Here is a 7,546-nt window from a genome sequence, read left to right on the forward strand (position 1 = left end):
CTCTCAAAATATTACCACATAAATAAGCATTTTTCTATATTTCAAACACTAAGAATAAATTGCACATGGCATCTTAATTTGCCCTCTTTGGTGTAAAAGTGTGTGTTTATGCACTGCACTCTGGGCCAATAATAGCCTTTCACACATTACAAGTTTCATCGACCAAGGTGGCTAATGCAAGGGGTCTATTCAATCCAGAATCACAGAGTATAAGGTCTAAACAACAACTAGGTTTTTTGTAAAGTGATATATATGACTAAGCTCTTAACATAATATGCAGCATAAACATTCAGGGCCAATGTGTATAACACAATGTTTCAGGATACTGTATAAGAATTGTAAATTATAGCCGAATGTTGATGGTAAATTGCCAAAAGATTTGTCTAGTTGGTGCTAATACAGTACTTTGCGTAGATCAGGCCGTTGTTCAAGCTTAATGTTGAGATATGTTGGACACTATAGGAGTACACTGGTTGGGTTTAATAGGTGTATACAGACACATTTACCCAAACCTCAAAATCTCAAAACGTCTTATTAGGTTGGTTCAGTGTTGTCCAGGTTTAAGTATTTAACTAAGTCAAGGGTTAGGGTTAGGGTTAGGGTTAATGTTGAGATATGTTGGACACTATAGGAGTACACTGGTTGGGTTTAATAGGTGTATACAGACACATCTACCCAAACCTATCTCAAAACGACTTATTAGGTTGGTTCATTGCTGTCCAGGTTTAAGTATAACTAAGTCAAGGGTTAGGGTTAGGGTTAGGGTTAGGGTTAGGGTTAGGGTTAGGGTTAATGTTGAGATATGTTGGACACTATAGGAGTACACTGGTTGGGTTTAATAGGTGTATACAGACACATCTACCCAAATGTCTTATTAGGTTGGTTCATTGCTGTCCAGGTTTAAGTATAACTAAGTCAAGGGTAGGAGTTGAATTTTAAGGGCCAATTTTATATAAAATTCTTGAACACCAAATGGTTCGCAGCAATTTTTAATACGTCATATTTTTTCATAAATGCGTACGTAAATTATTATGTGAGAAGTTCAAGCTTCTGAGGCTAGAATGAGAATTTAATATTTCTTGAAATTTTAGGGAAATATTTTGTGATTAGGTGAAATAAATATAAAAACGTGTTTTGCATAATGCCTTTTTGAAATAGAAAAAGAGTTGGGAGGCCCCATCTGTTTTCTGTTAAAAACGACAGCCACACCAATTATTCAAGATGGCCACTAGCTCATTGTTCAAATCCCTCCCTCTCTCATGTAAAAAGCACAGTCTTTTAGAAATGTTTAAACTTCATAATGGGATGATTTTCATGTGTTTGATTTTGCACATGTATATTTTTTTTAAAGGGACCCAAATGTCTTTTTGACCACCAAAAGAGAGTCCTGTGACATTGGCTGAATTTTCCTAGGTGCTTTTTATGCTATATTGACTACCATGGTTACTAAGTATGTATAACTGTAAACCCACAGATTAAGTCATTTATCTTCCTTTTTGTATTTTAAACTTAACACCATCATATTTCTTTATAGGCATATAAACTGAACCACAAAAATGCATATTCTGTAGAGGAAAACCTCCTAGTTCAATAACCTTTACTACAACAAAAAGTTGGCAAAACATTTATTAACATACACTGGCTATGATTTATACTCAAATACTTCATTTTATAGCATTTAATTTTAAAAAGCGTTTCATTATGACGTGAGCAATTTATTAATTTTATCCAAAATCTACGTTGTGTATATTAAGTTGGTATTTGTTAATTTATTCGCATGAATCTTTTGTACTGCAATATTTTTAATTTATATTCTATTTGTAATGAGTTAAAGAGATGCAGAATTTATGTTCAATTTTAGGAGTCTTTATAATTTATGCTTCCACATCAAAAGACTCTTTTAATTTTGTTATCAATTTTTGGTTTTGGTTTAGATTTTGGATGAAATTTCAGCAATTTCAAGTTACTGTACAAAGAGATGGAAACTTTTCTAGATTCTCTTAACGACACATTCCTATTTAAAGAATGTACAAAAAATGGTAAGTTTCTGGTTTAATGTTAAGGTTTATCACTGGAATGTACATGTACTTGTAACATATTTAAATTTGTCAACCATTTGAGACGAGATCAAAATTGCATTGATGTTAGCAGACTGTACTATTGCTGATGGTGTTTATATGACATGTAACATATGTACATGTACCAAGCATTTATCGCACTTCTCAGCTGAGACAAAACCTCCTGATTTTTGCAGATAGTAAAATGCTTCAAGTTTATGTAAAATGCGTTCATGTAAATTACTTCTAAATGGCAGATGGATTTGCTGTGTATATATACGTGTAATAATGGCAATTGTGTAAGATGTCTCTAGTGTGTATATGTGTATTAAAATGATATGCCAACAAATCAAACAAACAATATGAGACTTGGTTATTTTAGCATCTACATTTGTCGTGTATTATGTAGCAAACTGTCAAAAGGGCCAAGTCCAGCATTTTATAAATTTTTTGCCTTAAATTGAAAAATAACATAGAAAAGATCTACAAGGCTTATGCCTTGTGAACTTGTCAAATTTTGCTCGAAAAAATCTACAAGGCTATATATATACAAGCCTACAAGCCTTGTGAACTTGTCAAAAAATCTACAAGGCTAGTTGCCTTGTGAACTTTACGAACGATTGAGGCCCGTTTCTGGGGCGTCACTGTAGTACAATACGAAAGTGTAAGACTGCCAGGGCTAGGGGTAAGCCCAGCATTTTAATCAGTTTTGGATAAAGTGGTAACCTTGTGAACACATCTACAAGGCCTTGTGAACTTTACGAATTTTGCTCGAAAAAATCTACAAGGCTTAGCCTTGTGAACTTGTCAAATTTTGCTCGAAAAACTCTAGCCTTGTGAACTTTACGAATTTTGCTCGAAAAAATCTACAAGGCTATATATAGCCTTGTGAACTTGTCAAATTTTGCTCGAAAAAATCTACAAGGCTTATAGCCTTGTTAACTTTACGAATTTTGCTCGAAAAAATCTACAAGGCTATATATAACCTTGTGAACTTTACGAATTTTGCTTGAAAAAATCTACAAGGCTATAGCCTTGTGAACTTGTCAAATTTTGCTCGAACAAATCTACAAGGCTATATATAGCCTTGTGAACTTGTCAAATTTTGCTCAAAAAAAATCTACAAGGCTATATATAGCCTTGTGAACTTTACGAATTTTGCTCGAAAAAATCTACAAGGCTATATATAGCCTTGTTAACTTTACGAATTTTGCTCGAAAAAATCTACAAGGCTATAGCCTTGTGAACTTGTCAAATTTTGCTCGAACAAATCTACAAGGCTATATATAGCCTTGTGAACTTGTCAAATTTTGCTAAAAAAAAATCTACAAGGCTATATATAGCCTTGTGAACTTTACGAATTTTGCTCGAAAAATCTACAAGGCTATATAGCCTTGTGAACTTGTCAAATTTTGCTCGAAAAAAATCTACAAGGCTATATATAGCCTTGTGAACTTTTTCGTCAAAATGTGAAAAGTTCACAAGGCTATTATATAGCCTTGCGACTTTTTTCGTCAAAATTTGAAAAGTTCACAAGCCTTATGACTTTTTCGTCAAAATTTGAAAAGTTCACAAGGCTATAGCCTTGCGACTTTTTCGTCAAAATGTGAAAAGTTCACAAGGCTATAGCCTTGCGACTTTTTCGTCAAAATTTGAAAAGTTCACAAGGCTATGACTTTATGACTTTTTCGTCAAAATGTGAAAAGTTCACAAGGCTATAGCCTAATGACTTTTTCGTCAAAATTTGAAAAGTTCACAAGGCTATTATATAGCCTTGCGACTTTTTCGTCAAAATTTGAATAGTTCACAAGGCTATATAAGCCTTGCGACTTTTTCGTCAAAATGTGAAAAGTTCACAAGGCTATATAAGCCTTGCGACTTTTTCGTCAAAATTTGAAAAGTTCACAAGGTTATAGCCTTGCGACTTTTTCGTCAAAATTTGAAAAGTTCACAAGGCTTGCGACTTTTTTGTCAAAATTTGAAAAGTTCACAAGGCTTATATAGCCTTATGACTTTTTCGTCAAAATGTGAATAGTTCACAAGGCTATATAAGCCTTGCGACTTTTTCGTCAAAATTTGAAAAGTTCACAAGGCTATAGCCTTGCGACTTTTTCGTCAAAATTTGAAAAGTTCACAAGGTTATAGCCTTATGACTTTTTCGTCAAAATGTGAATAGTTCACAAGGCTATAGCCTTATGACTTTTTCGTCAAAATGTGAAAAGTTCACAAGGCTATATATAGCCTTATGACTTTTTCGTCAAAATTTGAAAAGTTCACAAGGCTATAGCCTAATGACTTTTTCGTCAAAATTTGAAAAGTTCACAAGGCTATATATAGCCTTGCGACTTTTTCGTAAAAATGTGAAAAGTTCACAAGCCTTATGACTTTTTCGTCAAAAATTTGAAAAGTTCACAAGCCTTATGACTTTTTCGTCAAAATGTGAATAGTTCACAAGGCTATAGCCTTATGACTTTTTCGTCAAAATGTGAAAAGTTCACAAGGCTATATATAGCCTTATGACTTTTTCGTCAAAATTTGAAAAGTTCACAAGGCTATTATAGCCTTATGACTTTTTCCTCAAAAATTTGAAAAGTTCACAAGGCTATAGCCTTATCACTTTTTCGTCAAAATGTGTTCGTCAAAATGTGAAAAGTTCACAAGGCCTTGCGACTTTTTCGTCAAAATTTGAATAGTTCACAAGGCTATAACCTTATGACTTTTTCGTCAAAATGTGAAAAGTTCACAAGGCTATAAGCCTTATCACTTTTTCGTCAAAATGTGTTCGTCAAAATGTGAAAAGTTCACAAGGCTATAGCCTTATGACTTTTTCGTCAAAATGTGAAAAGTTCACAAGGCTATAGCCTAATGACTTTTTCGTCAAAATTTGAAAAGTTCACAAGGCTATATAAGCCTTGCGACTTTTTTGTCAAAATTTGAAAAGTTCACAAGGCTTATATAGCCTTATGACTTTTTCGTCAAAATGTGAATAGTTCACAAGGCTATATAAGCCTTGCGACTTTTTCGTCAAAATTTGAAAAGTTCACAAGGCTATAGCCTTGCGACTTTTTCGTCAAAATTTGAAAAGTTCACAAGGTTATAGCCTTATGACTTTTTCGTCAAAATGTGAAAAGTTCACAAGGCTTGCGACTTTTTCGTCAAAATTTGAAAAGTTCACAAGGCTATATAGCCTTATGACTTTTTCGTCAAAATGTGAAAAGTTCACAAGGCTTGCGACTTTTTCGTCAAAATGTGAAAAGTTCACAAGGCTATATATATATAGCCTTGCGACTTTTTCGTCAAAATTTGAAAAGTTCACAAGCCTTATGACTTTTTCGTCAAAAATTTGAAAAGTTCACAAGGCTATAGCCTTGCGACTTTTTTCGTCAAAATTTGAAAAGTTCACAAGCCTTATGACTTTTTCGTCAAAATTTGAAAAGTTCACAAAGCTATAGCCTTGCGACTTTTTTCGTCAAAATTTGAAAAGTTCACAAGCCTTATGACTTTTTCGTCAAAATTTGAAAAGTTCACAAGGCTTATGACTTTTTCGTCAAAATGTGAATAGTTCACAAGGCTATAGCCTTATGACTTTTTCGTCAAAATGTGAATAGTTCACAAGGCTATATATAGCCTTATGACTTTTTCGTCAAAATTTGAATAGTTCACAAGGCTATAGCCTAATGACTTTTTCGTCAAAATTTGAAAAGTTCACAAGGCTATATATAGCCTTGCGACTTTTTCGTAAAAATGTGAAAAGTTCACAAGCCTTATGACTTTTTCGTCAAAAATTTGAAAAGTTCACAAGCCTTATGACTTTTTCGTCAAAATGTGAATAGTTCACAAGGCTATAGCCTTATGACTTTTTCGTCAAAATGTGAAAAGTTCACAAGGCTATATATAGCCTTATGACTTTTTCGTCAAAATTTGAAAAGTTCACAAGGCTATTATAGCCTTATGACTTTTTCCTCAAAAATTTGAAAAGTTCACAAGGCTATAGCCTTATCACTTTTTCGTCAAAATGTGTTCGTCAAAATGTGAAAAGTTCACAAGGCCTTGCGACTTTTTCGTCAAAATTTGAATAGTTCACAAGGCTATAACCTTATGACTTTTTCGTCAAAATGTGAAAAGTTCACAAGGCTATAAGCCTTATCACTTTTTCGTCAAAATGTGTTCGTCAAAATGTGAAAAGTTCACAAGGCTATAGCCTTATGACTTTTTCGTCAAAATGTGAAAAGTTCACAAGGCTATAGCCTAATGACTTTTTCGTCAAAATTTGAAAAGTTCACAAGGCTATATAAGCCTTGCGACTTTTTCGTCAAAATTTGAAAAAGTGAACAAGGCTTATATAGCCTTATGACTTTTTCGTCAAAATTTGAAAAGTTCACAAGGCTATATAGCCTTATGACTTTTTCGTCAAAATGTGAAAAGTTCACAAGGCTTGCGACTTTTTCGTCAAAATGTGAAAAGTTCACAAGGCTATATATAGCCTTGCGACTTTTTCGTCAAAATTTGAAAAGTTCACAAGGCTATATATAGCCTTATGACTTTTTCGTCAAAATTTGAAAAGTTCACAAGGCTATAGCCTTATGTCTTTTTCGTCAAAATTTGAAAAGTTCACAAGGCTATATATAGCCTTGCGACTTTTTTCGTTAAAATTTGAAAAGTTCACAAGCCTTATGACTTTTTCGTCAAAATTTGAAAAGTTCACAAGCCTTATGACTTTTTCGTCAAAATTTGAAAAGTTCACAAGGCTATAGCCTTATGACTTTTTCGTCAAAATGTGAATAGTTCACAAGGCTATAGCCTTAACACTTTTTCGTCAAAATGTGAAAAGTTCACAAGGCTATATATAGCCTTATGACTTTTTCGTCAAAATTTGAAAAGTTCACAAGGCTTGCGACTTTTTCGTCAAAATGTGAAAAGTTCACAAGGCTATATATAGCCTTGCGACTTTTTCGTCAAAATTTGAAAAGTTCACAAGGCTATATATAGCCTTATGACTTTTTCGTCAAAATTTGAAAAGTTCACAAGGCTATAGCCTTATGTCTTTTTCGTCAAAATGTGAATAGTTCACAAGGCTATAGCCTTGCGACTTTTTTCGTTAAAATTTGAAAGTTCACAAGCCTTATGACTTTTTCGTCAAAATTTGAAAAGTTCACAAGCCTTATGACTTTTTCGTCAAAATGTGAATAGTTCACAAGGCTATAGCCTTAACACTTTTTCGTCAAAATGTGAAAAGTTCACAAGGCTATAGCCTTGTGAACTTCTCAAATTTTGCTCGAACAAATCTACAAGGCTATAGCCTTGTGAACTTGTCAAATTTTGTTCAAAAAAAATCTACAAGGCTATAGCCTTGTGAACTTTACGAATTTTGCTCGAAAAAAATCTACTTGTCAAATTTTGCTCAAAAAAATCTACAAGGCTGTAGCCTTGTGAACTTGTCAAATTTTGTTCAAAAAAAATCTACAAGGCTATATATAGCCTTGTGAACT

The sequence above is a fragment of the Asterias rubens genome, chromosome 19, assembly GCF_902459465.1.
Source record: "Asterias rubens chromosome 19, eAstRub1.3, whole genome shotgun sequence".
In the NCBI taxonomy this organism is placed as follows: domain Eukaryota; kingdom Metazoa; phylum Echinodermata; class Asteroidea; order Forcipulatida; family Asteriidae; genus Asterias; species Asterias rubens.